This window comes from Thunnus thynnus, chromosome 12 (assembly GCF_963924715.1).
Source record: "Thunnus thynnus chromosome 12, fThuThy2.1, whole genome shotgun sequence".
Lineage (NCBI taxonomy): Eukaryota > Metazoa > Chordata > Actinopteri > Scombriformes > Scombridae > Thunnus > Thunnus thynnus.
Window position 1 is genome coordinate 6533200 of NC_089528.1, and position 17661 is coordinate 6550860.

At 41.0% G+C, this 17661-nt stretch overlaps 1 protein-coding gene across 5 annotated transcripts in view; it reads right to left on the reverse strand.

The window, feature by feature from the left end:
- Positions 1-15447, reverse strand: part of ctnnd2b (catenin (cadherin-associated protein), delta 2b) — a 177663-nt gene extending 162216 nt beyond the window's left edge. For all 5 annotated transcript variants that reach the window (XM_067604991.1, XM_067604989.1, XM_067604988.1 and 2 more), the window contains exon 1: positions 15158-15447. The gene's annotated coding sequence lies outside the window, so the exon portion shown is untranslated. The remainder of the gene's footprint in view (positions 1-15157) is intronic.
- Positions 15448-17661: the final 2214 nt, after the last annotated feature.

Here is a 17661-nt window from a genome sequence, read left to right on the forward strand (position 1 = left end):
ATGGTTAGGTTAGCTTGAATGTAAACTCCATTCATTATGTATTCCCACAGGAAATAACACAACATTGTTCATCTATAATTTAAACAGCTAGAGTACTGCTGAATGCAATTTCAGATTGTTACAATGAGAGCTTTTTATATTTCCAGAGAGGGAGGCAGCGAGGGAGAAATACAGGATGCAGAGAAACACGGAGGAAGTGAAGGAGGAGCAACTGATTCACTTATGATCAGTTGAGACACAAAATGTTGATTTTTCTAGTCTTTTCACCTGTAATTCAAACTGTTCTCTTTTCTAAATGTGATCTGGCTTTATGTTAGCAAAACAATTTAATTCCACATCAATCACTGATGTGGATTTTTCTATTCATCAGGCACCTCACAGGCCCACGATGGAATAACTGAGATGAGGTTGGGTTTACCCACACTTCGCCCTCTGGCTACAACCAGTCTGTGGCCACCCTGTCAAGTAAGCTACTTAAAGATCCCCTCCTCGCATTCTTTAAGGCATATAAATATACTCAGCTCATTGAAAACTCCACAATCTATGAATATTTAAAGTCCTCTCCACTCAAAATGTGTTTTCTTCTTGTTCCTTCAGTTGAATGTTTGAGCTTCACTGTGCAGAATGATGTATGTGCAGAGTTTGACACTGGAAGGCTATTTTCACGTTCATCTGCTGAAGGTGCAAAGTTTCTTTGAGTTCGATGAAAATCTGAGTTTAAGTGTTGGGCCTATGAGCATGATTAGTGACATCACAACTAGTTTGGAAGCCAATCCTGGTTCAATATTGTGATGTGGAAACTTGAAGCCTGCGGTGCACAAACACTGAAAATGGACTTAACAGTGAAGTAGGAGACGTCTTGTGTCCGGCAGTTAAACTTCTGAAATGAAATATATTTACATATTCATAGTCTCCGGAATTTTTAATGAGGGAGAAAGAGTAGATGTCACTTTCAGTATTTTAAAGAGTTTTTTGTGGAAAAACCATATCAGACACAGATCATTGTTCTGAGCAAACTATTTTTAAATGTCCTAGTGCATGTCTGGAGGGGATCTTTAAATAGTTTTAGCTCCAAAAGTTTCACTGCTGGTCACAGGATGTATTCTACTTCACTGTAAAGTCCATTCTCAGTGTATGTGCACTGGAGGCTTCAAGGTTCAACATCACATGTGTAATAAGTTTCATACTGGACCAGGATTGGCTTGTAAACTAGTCGTGATGTCACTAATCATACCCTTAAATACATGTTTCAAACTCTGCACATACATCATTCTGCACGGTGAAGCTCTTTAAACTCCTCAAGTGCAACATGACTCATTGTGTTAATAATAATAATAAGTTGTTTGGCAATTAAATGTGATGACTATGAACGCCATAAGCTGGAGGAGGAAAGTAATGCTCATATCAAGGCCTGTAACAAGAAGTCTAACACTGCAGATACATCCAGTTTATCACTGTGTAATCAATGTCTTTCATTAATTAAGCTGGAAAGTGAGTTACTGTAACTGAGGACACAGTGTTATTTCACTGCAACAAATCAATGGAATTCATTAATTTAGCCTGAAGGCTAAGATAAATAAGGACACACTGTCATTTTACTACAGCAGCTGTGAGGAGTACGAATAAGGAATTCCCAGCCCTAACTCACATATTGGAGCACATGGAGTGCAGTATGTTAGCAGCTGAGTGAAAATCTCTGAGGGATTTGACCCTTAGCCAACAAACTGCAAAGTCTCTTCATCTCTCAGACAGACACAATGCTTAGTCATGAGCGAGTCGCTTAGCTCAACCTGACAAATCCTTATTAGTCAAAATTAAAAAGGTCTAAGAGAAAATATTTCCTTTGAGCGATGTTCATCTGGGATCCAGGCCTGTCTTTAAGGAGGCAGTCTGTGACATTTTCAATCAGCAGCTGGCAAATGTTGGAGCCGTTTTGCTTAAGTAGGTCTGCTGATAAAACACCCGAAAAGTCCCACATAGCTAACAGAGATTGTCCGGTGGTGATTCACTCTGGTTATAAAAAGTGCGAGCATCTTTGATTTCATTCCATTTCCATCTCGTTCTATTTCCCAAGTGTAAATGTCCTGTTTTCTTTCTGACATCAAAGCTGATTAAAATACCTCAATCTTCTCTATGCCCCAGTGGAGTTGACAAAAAATAAAACTTCATGAAAAGTTCAATCTGTATTCTAATGAGTTTCCACAAGTACAAGGACCTAGGGTTAAAAATATAATCATGTGATGTAGTGGTAAAAACAATGATGAAACCCAGTCAATTATAATCTCAGGACAAAACACTGATATAAAAAGATGAATTAGGATTTTAAAAAAGCATTTATTTGCTAATTCAGTAAGAAAAAAAAAAAAAGGATGGGTTAAGATGCTTTCCTATTGGTCTGTGTGTGTGTAACCCCAGACAAGCTGATCGATGACAGCATTTCCTTCAACTAATCCCAAATCCTGAGCAGTGCACACACAGCATGGGTGTGGCCTTGAAAGCTGGGGGTAATTTCACAGGCGGTGACTGGAAACGACATCCTCATTATTTGCACATCTTGTTCTGTGTCTAAACATCTAATAATAAGACCTTTCCAGCTAATTAGCTGTGTTAATGTTTCCCCATATAATACAAGAAAATGAAAACATGATCCACAAGTACAGTTGTATTGTTTTCTTTATGCTGAAATTAAAAAAGGTCGTTTTAGCGTGGGCATAGAAAGCCATTAAAGTCATTAAATGCTGGGGATGTTTGATAGGTCAACAAATCTAATGACTCATATCTTCTTCAAGAACAAAAGGTCCTGATGTTTGCAAACTCATGATCTAATCCTGCTATTGTGGTGAAAACTGTGGACAGAGGATGACTCCGCTGCTAAGGTTAATGGACACACACCTATTTCTTTCCTTCCTTTATCCCTAACTGACAAAAATGATCACCGTATAGTGTCTGGGCATAGGTAAGGCTTTACTTAGGCACAGCGATGCTTTGAGCTACATGCTAACATCAGCGTGCTAACATGCTTATGTTTATCAGGTAGGTATAATGTTTACCATGTTAACCATCTTAATTTTAGTTTAGCATGTTGACGCGCTAACATTTGCTAATTAGCACTTAACAAAAAGTATAGCTGAGGCTGATGGGAATGTCATTAGTTGTGCGATTTGGTCAAAAACAAAAGTATTAGATAGGAATGTGACCTGATGATGACAATAATTGAAAACTTAAAGATCCCCTCAACACCTGTATTAAGACACGCAAAAATACTCTGCTTGGAACAATAATGTGTGTCTGATATAGTTTTTCCACAAAAAAGTATAATTGCTACTTTAAAATCTTTAAAATGGTATCTACTCCTTCTCCTTTATTAAAAATGCCAGAATTTATGAAAATGCAAATATATTTCATCTCAGAAGTTTAACTGCTGGACACAAGATGTCTCCTACTTCACTGTGATGACCATCTTCAGTGTATGTGCACTGGAGGCTTCAAGTTTCCACATCACACTTGTGTAAGTTGAATATTGGACCACGACTGGCTCCAAACTATTTGTGATGTCACAAATCATGCTCGTCACCCACCCCTAAAAATCTGATTTTCAATGAGAGCAGACAACTTTCCAATCTCAGCAGATTAATGTGAAAACAGAAGAAAAACAAGAAGTAAAAGACATTTTTGAGTGGAGGGGGACTTTAAGGAATCCCCAATTACAATCATTATTACAATTCATCTTGAGGCAAACATGAATGTCTGAAGCTAATTTTATGACAAATCATCCAATGGCTGTCGAGATATTTCACTCAAAACCACAAATGTCAGCCTCATGTTGGCGCTAGAGGTACAGACATTCATGGTCCCCAGAGGATGAAGCCTAGTGACTTTGATGATCCCTTGACTTTTACTCTGGCAGTTGAATGTGAAAAAAAAACTCATCATCGACCAAGACTGTTGTTCTTGTCTAGTGATTGCGTTGCTTGTTCTCATGCACACACATACATGCAAAGACACATTTTCTTCCCAACATGCATCACAACTGATGATGCTTCACTGGCAAAAATAACCACCTCATGTCTGAACATGTCTGAAATCTGTACTACGTCCGTGGCCCACTGCAACATTTTTAAGGCTAGATTGGGGTTAAACCAACCTCACGACTCCAAAGTACAAAGACAACTCCTGGACGTAGTAAAGCGGAAAACTAGGAGTGCCGCGTTGCTGGATGAAATCTTTGGTTTGCACCCGTCTGAATAGGACACCAAAGTGCTGAGCAAACCTTTAAGATAAAGAGGAGATTAGTTGCTGTCAGGGCACTGGGTGGATGTGAGTACAGTGAATGAAGAGGCATTAAAGCCAGACAAAGCTGGGCTACGCTGGCCAGACGCCACTTCCTTTACTGCACGCGTACGTACACACACACACACACACACACATACACACACACACACACACACACATACACACAAACCCACTTATGCGAAACCTGCAAGCAAGCAAATGCTTGCAAAGGGTTAGAAATTAATGAGGGCTTAGGGCATGAAAATGCCCTTTAAAGTTTAAAAAAATGGTAATGAAATAAAAACTGACAGAGAAAGAGAAAAGATAGTAGTACCCTCCCACCCCCCACCCACCCTCCCTCCACTCCCTTTTTTCCTCTCACCCTCTCCATATTTAATTGGTTTAGTGTACATTTTTTCCACATGTGAATGCCACTGTAGGTGATGACCAATTTGTTTTTTACAGTGCATTTGGGGTTAAAAAATGCAAGTGTTTTTGGTCAGAAAACAATCAAGGACACAGCCTGAAGCAAAAGAATACACTGACACCATGCAGTCTGCAACTGACCCCCACAAACCACCTCGTCAGCAAGAAATGAATGGAGACATGGAGGGTGGAGTGGTTGGGGACAGAGATAAGAAAATAACATTTTCACAAAGGTTCATCATTAAGGAGGAATTTAAAATAAATCTTTGTTGTGCAATTTCAGTGTTTTGCCAATACGAAGAGCAAATGCATTTTTTTTATTAAACTGCTCCCCCCCAAAAAAAGCCTGAAAAAATCACAGGAGCAAAACATGCCCTCTGCAAAACTGTTCACTTCACACCTGGATGGAAATTCACTCTCTGCGTTGCCTCTGTCTCTAAAAAATCTGTATGAATTTATCCTCTGCCAGGTCCAAAGAACACAACCAGTAAAATGAAGCAGAGTGAGAACTGTTCTCATCAAGGTGATAAGTGAAAGGGTGTTTGACCACCACAGTCCGTTGTTGTTTTTTTTTTTTTTACCTTTACAGCTCCAAAAGCTCTGCAGGAAATAATGGCTTTCTCTCTGCAGAATTATGGATAAAGAGCTCATTTGTAATTATGTAAGGCCCACTTACACATAGGAGTTCATAAATGCTGAAGGCATGTGAGAACAAAGAACGGCTGTCAGGCTGCAGCCAGTCCTCCAACGCCCACCCAGTCAAAAACACACACAGCATACATACGCAAAAAGACAAGGGCAGGCAAAGTCATGCACTTACATCAGAGACTACACAATACAAGAACCACCTGCTTTTTCAGAAAATGTTCTCATATCTCATGTATTTGTCCTGTTCTGTCTACTTAAATCATTACGGGTAAAAGAAAATGAAAAATGAGCATTCAAGGATTTATAAACCCTAAAACAACTGAGACATTGAGAAAAAGAGAAGGAACTTCCTATATTTATTGTTTATTTTGCATTGGCACCGCTTAGTGCCAATCCTTGATTTAATATCTTCATCTATTACCTAACATAATATCAAACAAAGTCTGAAATAGCTGAGGCATTAAATAGTAAAATGAAAGTGTGTTCCTGTAATGATTTCCTTAAACTGTACAATCTAATCTAATTGACCTTATGCGGCTCGCCCATTTTTCCACTTGTTCCATATGATGTTGTCTCTTAACTTCCAGCTGCTATTGCTGGCTATGGTAAATACAAATAAAAAGTCCCCGTCCTGATTGGCTCACACAGCCACAGGAAAACCGGACTGATTGAAAACTGAAATAAGACAACTTTTGTCATATCATATTGTTATAAACTCAATAATAAACTAAATAATAAAATAGAAATTCCAAGGAACATGGCTGGCTTATCCCTGTATTGTATGGAAGAAGTGACCTCATTAGTGCCACTATGAAAATAGTGTTTAGTGTTTGTCAGATTGATGTAGAATAAAGTCTCTCATGTTCCTTCAGCTCTGTCAGTCCTTCATTATGTACATTATATTATAAAACTGATCATATATTTGCTAAAGTAGAGGCACATGGTGATCACAAGCAGCCGATGTGAATGTACAGTACATAATAATACCTTCCAACGAGTGTAATTGTAAAGCTGGCATTGCTATATTGAGTCATTTTTAACTATAAATGTGCATTATGTAAAGCGGGAAGTTTGTCAAACAGCAGTTCGATTTCATGCTCACATGAAATACATTATTTGCTCTTCTAGGGCTCGCAAAAATGCAGACTTTTTTTCTAAGTAGGGTACTGACCAAACTATGTCTGTATCACCAAATATCGAAAACTATTATGTCTGGTCAAATTTGTAGTCTTGGTATGTATCTTTGGAATCATTTCCAATTTTAAACAGCATTTTATTTAGGCAAAATTCTTGCTGCTTGTGTTTCAACATTTAACATTTGAGAAGTTTAGCTTCTCTTGTGACAAGAAAAAAGGGGTGTTGTAGAAAAACATTTTAAGGTATCAAAAAAAGTACAATTTTGGTACTGAAACTCAGGTATTGTACCATATTGGAAAAACTGAAATGATACCAAGCCCTCCTGTGCAGATGATTTTTAGGATTTTTAGCATTTGATGAATACATACAGTACTGTATGCTAGTATTTGATACACATGTTGCAGGAAAGAGCATTAGTCCACACACAAACATACAAACCAGAGGGGGAAAACTCTCCCTTTACACTCCCACCCACACACTCACCCTCTCCCTCACACACTCCAAGCTAATTGGGAGTCGCCCCTCGCTGACCTCCCCTCATACACAAAAAGAGTCATCGTCATGACAGCAGAGTCTTGCTCATTATCCCCAACAAGGGTCGGCCTTGTTAAAGCCCAAACTGCCAGACCGCACCTGGCTGACATCACAGCAAACCAGAGTCCCTGTTTCCACGGCAACCACAACTTGGCAACCGCAACTTGGCAACGTCCCAGTCCACGGGGGATTGATTGGGTGAGCAATGCAGTGAGAGGTGGATTAGGAGTATTATTGTCTCCCTCGGCGCAGAAGGACACACGGGGTCTGAGCTTTGCCAGACACTGAGAGTATGGTGGACTCACTGAAACAATGATGACAGCCATGGCCTGAACTTGGCTTTACACAGAGATAAAAGATGTCTCTCATTTATCCATTACTAATTAATTTTGTAATTAATTTGTGCTGCAGTGATTAAAAAAATAGTATGGTGTCCTTTTGGCTGAGTAGGCTCATTCCATTTATTTACTTTTTTTGCAAAATTGAACTAAACAACATTATTCAGCTGAGCAGAATGAGACAGATAGTCTCATTTTCACTCAAGTGTCTGCTTAATGCACAACCAAATGGGTTGCTTATTTACAACGGCCATAGTAAATATAGGTGCAAAGCGATTTTGCAAGGAGAATTTCCCAGGCTGCAAAGTGCCCACTCAACCGTCGAATGAAATGAACAAAACTCAAGTGACAAAATGACGTGTCCGACAAACAACCATTAGCCTCTCCATAGCTCCCGCTCTGTTCCTCTCTCCTCTTAGGGCCGAGGAGAAGAGGGAAAACCACTCAGTGCCTGAGACAGGAAAGCAAAGTGCAGCTGCTATTCGCCATCATCCATTAGTGAGCCAGCCGGACCCACAAATGAAAAAAAAGCTGCAGAGAGAGGAAATGGATGGTGGTCATTCTGTCACCTGAGTTTTGCGCCTGCTCAGTGCTGTAGGTGTTCATATGGTGTATCTACTGGGGATCAGTGGCTCTATTCATATGCACTGGGAATTCTGTTCTGGTTTTAAAACCTGGAAAGAATTTTGCAGAGGAACGGTTGGAAAGGACCTCACAAGCGCACAAGATATGTGTGAGGTCATCTATCATATACTGAACTTAAGGTGTGACCTAAAAGACATGGAAGACTGGAATACCATAAGTTCATAAGTTCAGATCATAGATGTGCAGTTTTATATCACTGGTAACTTACAATACAGGAAAGCACAAAATGTAAGGAATACAGTTTTGTCTACTAAAAATGACCATTATATACAACATAAATACATTCATGAGCAAACATGACTGTTTTGGAGGTAAACTGGATTCCAGTCCACATAATGAAACCTTCTACAAAGAGTTACTGGGGAGGTGGTCAGGATGGATGGTGGGCATCCAAACAGACTGACATTGGAGACGGAGGTTTGTACCTTGAGTCCTGTGTGTGGTTAGGTTTAGGCTACAAGAACACTGCAGTAAAGGTTAGGTTAGATTGTGGTTTCCGTTAAAAATAGAAAAAGTAAATACGTCCTGTCTCCTGTCACAGTTGATTTTGTCAGTATTTCACAAAGATAACAATCTTTCAGTGACCTTAAGCAAGTGCTTGAAGTTGCTTAAACTTAATCATAAAAACAAGTATAACGCTTTATCATGAATGGATATTGTGGAGAAACACAGAAAATGTTGACAGAATATTTTACAGATATATTCATTAAAAAGGTTTCCCATTTGTGTTGATTATGTTTCTTTCAAAACATACAGTATCAGTCAAAAATCTGTACACACTTTCTCATTCAAGTGAATGGGAAAGTGTGTCCAAACTTTTGACTGATACTGTATATGCTGTTAGAAATTAGAGGTACATGAGCATAATTTTTAGGAGACAAGGTTGGTTGTAAAGACTTGTGCACCACGATAATCTCACACAAACTGTTTGAATTTTACATTCAGATAACCCACAATGTTTTCAAAATTTCAATGTTTCTGGTATAAACACTTTTATTGAAAAATGACATGATTTCATGAAATAATGGCATTGACTTCCTATACAAGTGTATGCTGAGATAACCGTTAACAGGATAAATAAGTTTGTGTAGGAGGCAAAGTTTATGCGGGAGAAACTGAGGAGAAAAATCTCAATTCATAAAATGTGTGAGGTAGGATTGTAATTTGTGGAGGCGTTCCTTGTAAATGGTACCAGTGGGGATTTCTCTGAGTGTAGAGAGACGGCTAGCCAGCTTTTTGATAGAAAATACAAGGATGTATACAGAAGGGTTTACTAGTGGTGCTGAGTGATAAATACAATCCACAGGCAGATTCAAGTCTTTATATAATATCCATGTAGTCCTAGAATGTTGCTTCAAAAAACCACCGTAGAGCCTTGGTGTTCGTGGAAAGCAGCATATTGTATATTTCGTTTTAGACTGATTTGTTGAAAATGTGAGTAAACTGTAGATGACTTAAGGCTTGTTCAGGATTTTCAACTTTTAAACCACAGGGTTGGCCAAAATAGTAAGTAAAGAGTAACATAAAGATGTTTGTTTGCACTTGTGATTGATGAAAAAATGTTTTAAAAAACAGGAGGATCTAAAATGGAACCAAGAGGAACTCCTGCATTAATATTCAAAATATCAGAGTGTACATTATCAGCCAGAAACTATAGAGCTACAGCATCAAATTTAATAGTAAAGTTTATATAATAGGATGGTGAGATTGACCACATCTAAGGCACTGGAGAAGTCAACAAACAGGGATGAAAAATGTTGATGCAGTTACATTGTTATTCATCACTAGCAGTGATATGCAGTGACCTAGCTCTAAAACCCAGGACACGACACAAGACTGGACTGACATGCACTCAACTCACAATCATAAAACCGGGTGCTGAATCCTTGAAGTATTGAAAATGAATAAAAAGGGGACTAGGACAGCAAACCTAGTATACTATTGTATATAGTGTAATGTTATTTTGAAAAATGCTATATAAATACATTTACTACTGTATTACATATTATAATGCCACACAAGTAAACATGAGCCATGATGTCAGCAACTCAGCCTGCTTTTTGTATCTCCTACTGTTTGTCGCCGCTGAACGGTTCAAGGAATAAAGAGGTTGTTGACCAGGCAACCTATCTTTCCCATCTACTCACTGAAGGAGGGGGAGCACCAGCTGTGATATAAATCAGATGCTGCCATGATTGGAATACAATGACCCAGCAACACAGTCTCTCTCTCTCTCTCTCTCTCTCTCTCTCTCTCTCTTTCTCTCTCTCTCTCTTTCTGAACAAGGTTATCAACAGAGATTATCAGGTTAGGACAATGGATGGCTGATTCAAATAGGTAGTGAATGGTTTTGGCACAAAACGTATCTCGGCTCATGATTGTCATTTTATCTCACATTGGACTGTGGTTGTTTTGAAAAAAATAAAATAAGAACATGTACAAATTATGCACGCCGATAGTTATCAATGGTGTAATACTGTTATTATTAATTGTAGCTGTAGTAGTAGCAGTAGTAGCAGTACTACAACCTAAATATGAAATACTGATAACATTTTTACACATTTGTTAAGTGTTTACATAATTAAAAATATTAGCAGTGCTACTACTACTAGCACTAATGCTAGAATTCCCTGGTTAAATACAGCTATTTCTTTTATATAACCTTACATAAAATCTACTGGGGGTAGAAAAAATAACATAAGCACTGAAAAACAACTTCGACTTTGAACATACTGAAGCATGCTAATGGTGCTCCAAAAGTGGGTCATATGATGTTTCATACTAATTAAGCATTTGTCAAGCCCTATATACTGTACTATACATACAGTATCTGTAGCATCCCTAATGGTTTGTCTCAACTTATGGAGTCTGTTCTTCCTCACTGCAGTTTGTTGTTGATTATTAACACCGTACTGCTTGGGGTATTGATTAACTCAACAGTTTTTCAATGGATATGACTGCAGTTTACGCACAGATGAGCTTCCATGTTTGGAGCTCCTATTAGCTGTCACACATCAACACGCTGATTGACACACCTTTTTGTTGATGAAACACAGCTACTAACTGGCTTGCAAACTGATTATGATCCATTTTTGAAGCAGTAATTGTAATTGTAATTTTCATAGTTTTTATCACTGAACTGTCTTAATTGCTCGGAACATGGTGACGTTGCTAAAAAAAGAATTTCAAAGTGCCAGAAGCACAAGCAGTCACATTCTGGTTCAACTTTGACGTACCCTCGTTTTGGTAGCTGTGCGCGTATAGTTTTCCTGTACAATGACCGATTCATAATAGCAATTTGAGTGCACTCACTTTTAAGACCCTGTATTCATCCCATAAAGTTCAACCTCCAAATAAACTTGCCAGATCGTCTGACTGTTCTTGTTTCTTGCTCAGTCCTTGTGAGCCAAATTAAAGTTGCTGTCAAAATGAGTTTTATTAGTCTAGATCTAGAGATCAGTAGGGGGAAAATATTTAGACTCTGGGTCTATTGCAGAAAGCAGTAATTCATGCCGATCTGTCTCTGTGAGAGGTTATTAAGAGTTTGTCCACATCACATGTATCATCTTAATATAAAAACTTAATGAAGCCTGTTGAGGCTGCAGCAGCCGAGGCGAGTCTTTGGAGAAGGATGATAACACGATCTTAACACTTCTCTGAACCGTGGCAGAGTACATCACTTTTCTGACTTTTCACCACAGATATAACTATAGGGTCACTCCACCATCCACCATGAATCTTTGGCAATTAGGCAGAGAAATGCAGAGGGGGCTGAAGGATGGGGGTGTACTCTATTATACCCCAGAGCAGCAAGTGAGCGTACTCTGAAGACTCCAGGCTTCCTCACTGCTCAGTGTGTTACGGGAACGCAGCAGCAACATTTGGGAAAAATAAGCTCTTTGATCAGTTAAATGTTGTGTGACAAGAACACTGGCTGGCAGTTTCACCTATGTGTGTTAAGTGTTCAGAGCTCTGCTCTGAGATGTTGCAAATCTAGCTTGTAGCAGTCAGTAAACACAAGCTGTTTGTGTGCACTCTGGCAGACCGAATGAATATTGGAGACGAGGAGTTGAAACTGTGAGAACATGACAACATGAGAACAGAGCTTGCATTAAAACAGTGATAATGTTTTCTATTTTGGATCAAGGGGAAAGTCAGTGGATCCCAAAATCTGACAGATTGCAAAATGTCTTTTTAATTTTTGCTTTCATTGTGAATTACTGAATAGTCTTACCCCTTTATGCCTCTAAAAACTATTGAAATTAAACAATCTGGTAAGGGGACATCACTCTGCTTACAACTCAGACATGCAACCTGTGACAAGGGTTCACACTGGAGTACACATTGCTTCACTTGAAAAGTAAAGTAAATAGTTATGTATTGCGGAAAATCACTCACTGGGTTTCTTGCTGAGAGTTAAATAAGAGGATCGATACCACTCTTATTTCTGTCTAAATATGAACCTGTTGTTACCTTGAGGTTGCCCCGTAACCAGAGGAAACGGCAGGAAGTCACTGCACCCGGCCAAGAAATAGTCCTGCACATAACCCCCCCCCGTAAAACTACAAATTGTCATTTTTTCACTTCGGTTTCTTTACAAATCAAACAAACAAGATAGAATGTGTTAATTAGTGATCTATAGAAGTGCTGGCCGTCAGATTTTGTTACCTTTAGACTGAGCCAGGCTCACTGTTTCCCCGTTTCCAGTCCTTGTGCTATGCTAAGCTAACCAGCTGTTGGCTGGCTCTACTCATCTAACTCTCGGCAAGAAAATGGATAAATGTAATGACAAACTATTCCTATTTCACAAGTCAAAAAGGTTGGGAATGGTAAAACAACTGCTTTAAAACACAACAACTACATCATATGAAGACTAAATCACTATAACATTTGACACCTGCCTTGTCTAGTTTTGATTGGTTCTTGAGTTAAATAGGAGTTGTGGGACTCTTATGAGTCCAGTAGCAGGTTGCATAGTCCATCCACCAGATACAGAGGTAAAAAGGAAGAGGTTCGCATAGGAACATATAATGGTCACTTATGGATTAGGGCTGCAGAATATTGGAAAAAACTGACGTTGCAATATCTGCGATATATATTGTGATGATGGGGGGACTGAGCAAAACTCAGAAGAGACTCAGCATCCAGACATTTCTCTGTTCTTTGTTGAGGAGCGGCTGAGATTATCACTAAAATGAAAATAACCGGTCCAACTTAGAGGTCAGTCCACCTTAAGTGAGCCTGGTCAAGTTCCAATGGGCACCAGGTATAGCTCATTTATGCTCCGTCACAAGAGGCAAACTTCGCTCGCTAACTTCAGGGCTAACTTCACTTTAATCAGCAGGTGGCAAGCAAAACAGGGGAACTTGGCTTGGGTCTTGAGGAGTTGTAGCATTTATTCACTGACAAATAAACTGTACACACACTGCACTGCTACGTTCACAGCCGTATAGGTATAGGTATAGGTAACCATATAGGTTAACATTAGGGCACAGACCAACCCATGACAGTGACTGTAACTTTAAACCAGCACAAGGACGAGGTGCCACTGATAACGGGAATACACGTGCTCAAAAGCCGCCTCACGTAACTGACCGCCTGCCTTTAGCACCCAGCCAACATTAACTGTGACAGTAGCCGCATTGCATGCATGTTAACAGGCAGGTAATACGCAGACTCTGCATGCAAAGCGATCAGTTCTCTATATGCTCTGGTGAAGAACCAAAACAGGCAGCGCTTATTTTCAGGTTGTGGTAGGCGACTAGTGGGGCCTGCTTTGGTTATTTGATAAATTGATGACGTGCACCCCTTCATCAGAGCACATCAAAAGTAGCAGCATGATGTGTGATGTCAAGTAATTTGCCTTACTTGACATCACACGTCCTGAAATCTGACAATTGCACATGCACACATCACGATGTTGATGCTGAAACAACATATCGTGCAGCCCTACTATGGATGATCATCTCATCTATACACTGCCACATCCACTGATCCTTGTAATGTTTTTCACCAAAGTGGGAATAATCTGCTACTACACACTATTCATGCACAAAGATGGTCAATATGAAACAAGCAGCCTGTTGATAATCAACTTAATAAAGACATTTCACTGTGAGACATTATCTGTTCTGCTGGCCTTATCAGAAGCCTCCTCATGGCTGCCCCCAACCCCCCAATGTCCATCACATTAAACTTCTTATTAGACTGGGTAGCTCCTCCATCTTGGGAGTGATCTGTGATCACAGCCCCTAAGAGAAAACATAGGAATGAACTTTGAAAATGAGGCATCATAAACTGCCATGCAACCAAAGAGTGAGTGGAGATAAGTCTATATGAGGGCTGATTCAGTAGGCAAGAACAGGCCCCGATTTCTGCCAGGTCACAGAGCAGAAATGCACAGAAAATTAACATGAGCAAACATTATAATGCTTTCTCTTGAAACACAGTCATCTTGGCAATGTCATGAATGAGATTAATGACTGTACAGTGGGAGGGAGAAACAGCCTGAGGTGATGAGAAACACACTGTGGTGGTTTTTTTTTTTATATAGTTTTTTGTTTTTTTGTGAAAATCATGGAGCATTTGAAGCAGGCAGGCAGGCCCGGATGGAGCACACAGGCAGCAAGGTGCTCTTCATCCGTTCACATGCCTGATGTCTGAGGGAAACAAACATTTTGACTGTCCAAGCATCGCCCTGCAAAGGCAACACAAAGACGGTGCAGCCGGTCACGATGAGCCGCTGTCACCCATGATAATCTTGCGAATATCGCTCAAATTTAGGTCAATCTGAAAGTAATACCGTTTTCGCATCAGCCACCCTCTCCTCCGACCCCCACACACCCGGCCCCGGATGGATGGCGAGTCTAGCTGAGATGGGGGTTTCCATTTTCAGTCCGCGATCAATGCAAGCACACCACATCCCTTTAGCGCACCATAATAAAAAACACAACCCACACCACGCCTCTGGATGAACTGACATAATATAGCTACAACATCTGGCAGAGACACAACACACTACGAACAAAAATACAAACAGCCAGCCATATTCCCAGCAGGCTGTCAAATTCTACCATTTTTCTTCTCAAGCATTTGCACAGATGGGAGGTGTGAGAGGAGCGGAATGGGGAAACTGGAATGACATTGCGCCTGCTTACTGTAAAATAAATTCCCTCGGGGGATGGAGAGCCTCTTTTTCCCTCTCGACTCCCCTCCTTTCCGGCGTGCGAATTTCCCGAAATTCAGACCATGCAAAACAGGTAGTCAGTCATTCCACCCTCCGAAGTATTTGGTCCAGCGCGGTGTGTGAAAGGAGAAGGCTGCCAGCATCCGAGAGCGGAGAGCCAGCTGTGGAGAGGAAATGAGGGAGGAAGGAGCGGCCGGGCCGGAGCACTGCGCACAGGAGAGGAGGCAGGAGGAGCGGCAGAGGTGCTCTCTCTCTCTCTCTCTCTCTCTCTCTCTCTCTCTCTCGCTCTCTCTCTCTCTCTCTCTTTCTCTCTCTCCCCTAGTTCACAATACAACATCCCCCCATCTCTGCCAGACAGACTGACAGACAGCTTGGGTACCAGCGTCAGCAGCGACACCCACCGGTGATGAGAGGGACTACTGTATGGGGGGTGATCCATGCCACAGTGAAGTAGCAGCTGGAAGAGGAACCCACTGTCAGTCACTGTGGCAGATATGTGTTATTGCAGGTGCATCAGGATATGATTCAGCTTAAAAATGTGTAAGCTAACACTAAAGTGTGACTGAAATTACTGTTAGTTCACTCTTTTGTGGTGGAATGGGGTCATTTTTGGGGTAGGGGAGGCCATGGCTCAGGAGGTAGACAGGGTCGTCCACTAATCAGAAGAGCGGTGTTTCAATTCCCAGCTTCTCCAGTCCATGTGTCAAAGCTTTCTGGGGCAATATACTGAACCCCATCAATGTGTAAGTGTGTGTTTGAATGGGTGAGCATAGAAACACTGTGGGGTACTTTGGATAGGAAGTGCTTTATTGCTCTTATTGTGTGTGAATGTTAGCTTGCATTGTAAAGTGCTTTGAGTGGATGATAAGACTAGAAAAGCACTATATAAATGTAGTCCATTTACCATTTTTGCAGTCACAAATCACATCAATCAATCAGTGTTCCTTTAGCCTTCAAGCACCAGAGTGAGTAGGCCAGTGTTGGTTGACAGCTGAGGCAGCAGGGTTGTTACACTAAAATCTGTGACCCACCAGATTCTTTGACCCAAATAGGAATTTTCAACCATGTTGACACAGTAAATGTTTTTATTCACATACTTTATTTTGGTGGGTGTTGCCAAAAATGGTTCCCCTAATAGCAGTTACATAGGGTCATAAATTTTGATAGCAGTTCACCAAAAATGTGAACATATGTTAATTAAAGTGAGGGTCACACATTGTGATAGCTCTGATAGCACAAACAGTGGTTTGCAGGTCTGTCTGCACAACACCTCACCTGAGAATATTTGGATACCAATTTGGTCTTTTTCATGTAGTTATCCCCTAATGGAGTTATTATTATAACAAAGGTTCAGGAACAAGACCACGCCCCTCTCTGTCACTAAATTCAATCACCTGTGCCTCACTAATTCAATCATCCGTGCATACCTATATAAGTGTGTCTAAGCCCTTTCTCTCCTGTTCGTCTCAGTTCTCACGCAACCTACGATACGCTTGCATCCACGTTCCTCGGTAACATACCGCTCATGACTAGATCCAGCAGTACCAACGCTCCAGCAGCTCTTTCTTTTACGTTTCTTCCCTCAGCCACCTCTGGTCCTGCTGTTACCACAGCAACAGTTGCACCGAGCCACGGTGCTCCCTCTGATGGACCCACTCAATTTCCTACTGTTCTATCCCTGTTCCCCTCCCTTCCCCAATAGCCAAATGTTTTTTCTGTGTCTTCAGCACCCCCTGTCGCCGATCCCCTCACTCCAGCCGTCGTTAACACTGTGCCCGTGAGCACTTTCACTCTGGCCTCCGCCACTCCGCCCGTCCACAGCCTACAAAGCCAGGCTTTCCAGTTCTGCACAGCCTCCAGTTCCATCACCGCTCCAGCCGACCACTCACTTGCAGGTTCCCTACCCAGTGCCCCCCAGACTGGCACACTGATGATTCCAGCCTGCCGCCACTACGATGCAGCAACAGACTGCTTCAGCCCTAGCTAGGGCCAGGTCGTATTTCCCCACATGCCTGCTCCCTACGTCTTAATTGCCTCGTGTTTTTGTTTCATCCCCGCGTCTATGAGCCGCACATCTTACAACTTCACACGCATCCCTTCATCCTTCACCCCACGACCTTCATCCCTTCATCCCTTCATCCCTCGCCCCTCGACTCTCAACCTTCATCCCTTCATCCCTCGCCCCTCGACTCTCGACCTTCATCCCTTCATCCCTCACCCTTCGACCCTCATCCCTTCATCCCTCATCCCTCATCCCTCGACCCCTATCCAGCCCACAATACACTATCCTCATCCAATCCTGAACCCTCTCGACAATCCAAATAAATCTACTTTTATACCGTTCAAATGGCATGGTCTTTGTTAGTGAATTGTCACAGAATCAAATGGGTCGCAGATTTTGGTACATTGAAATCACAGCTATCATATTTTAGTGGATCCCATAAATTGGTGTAACGGTCACTGAGGTACAATGTT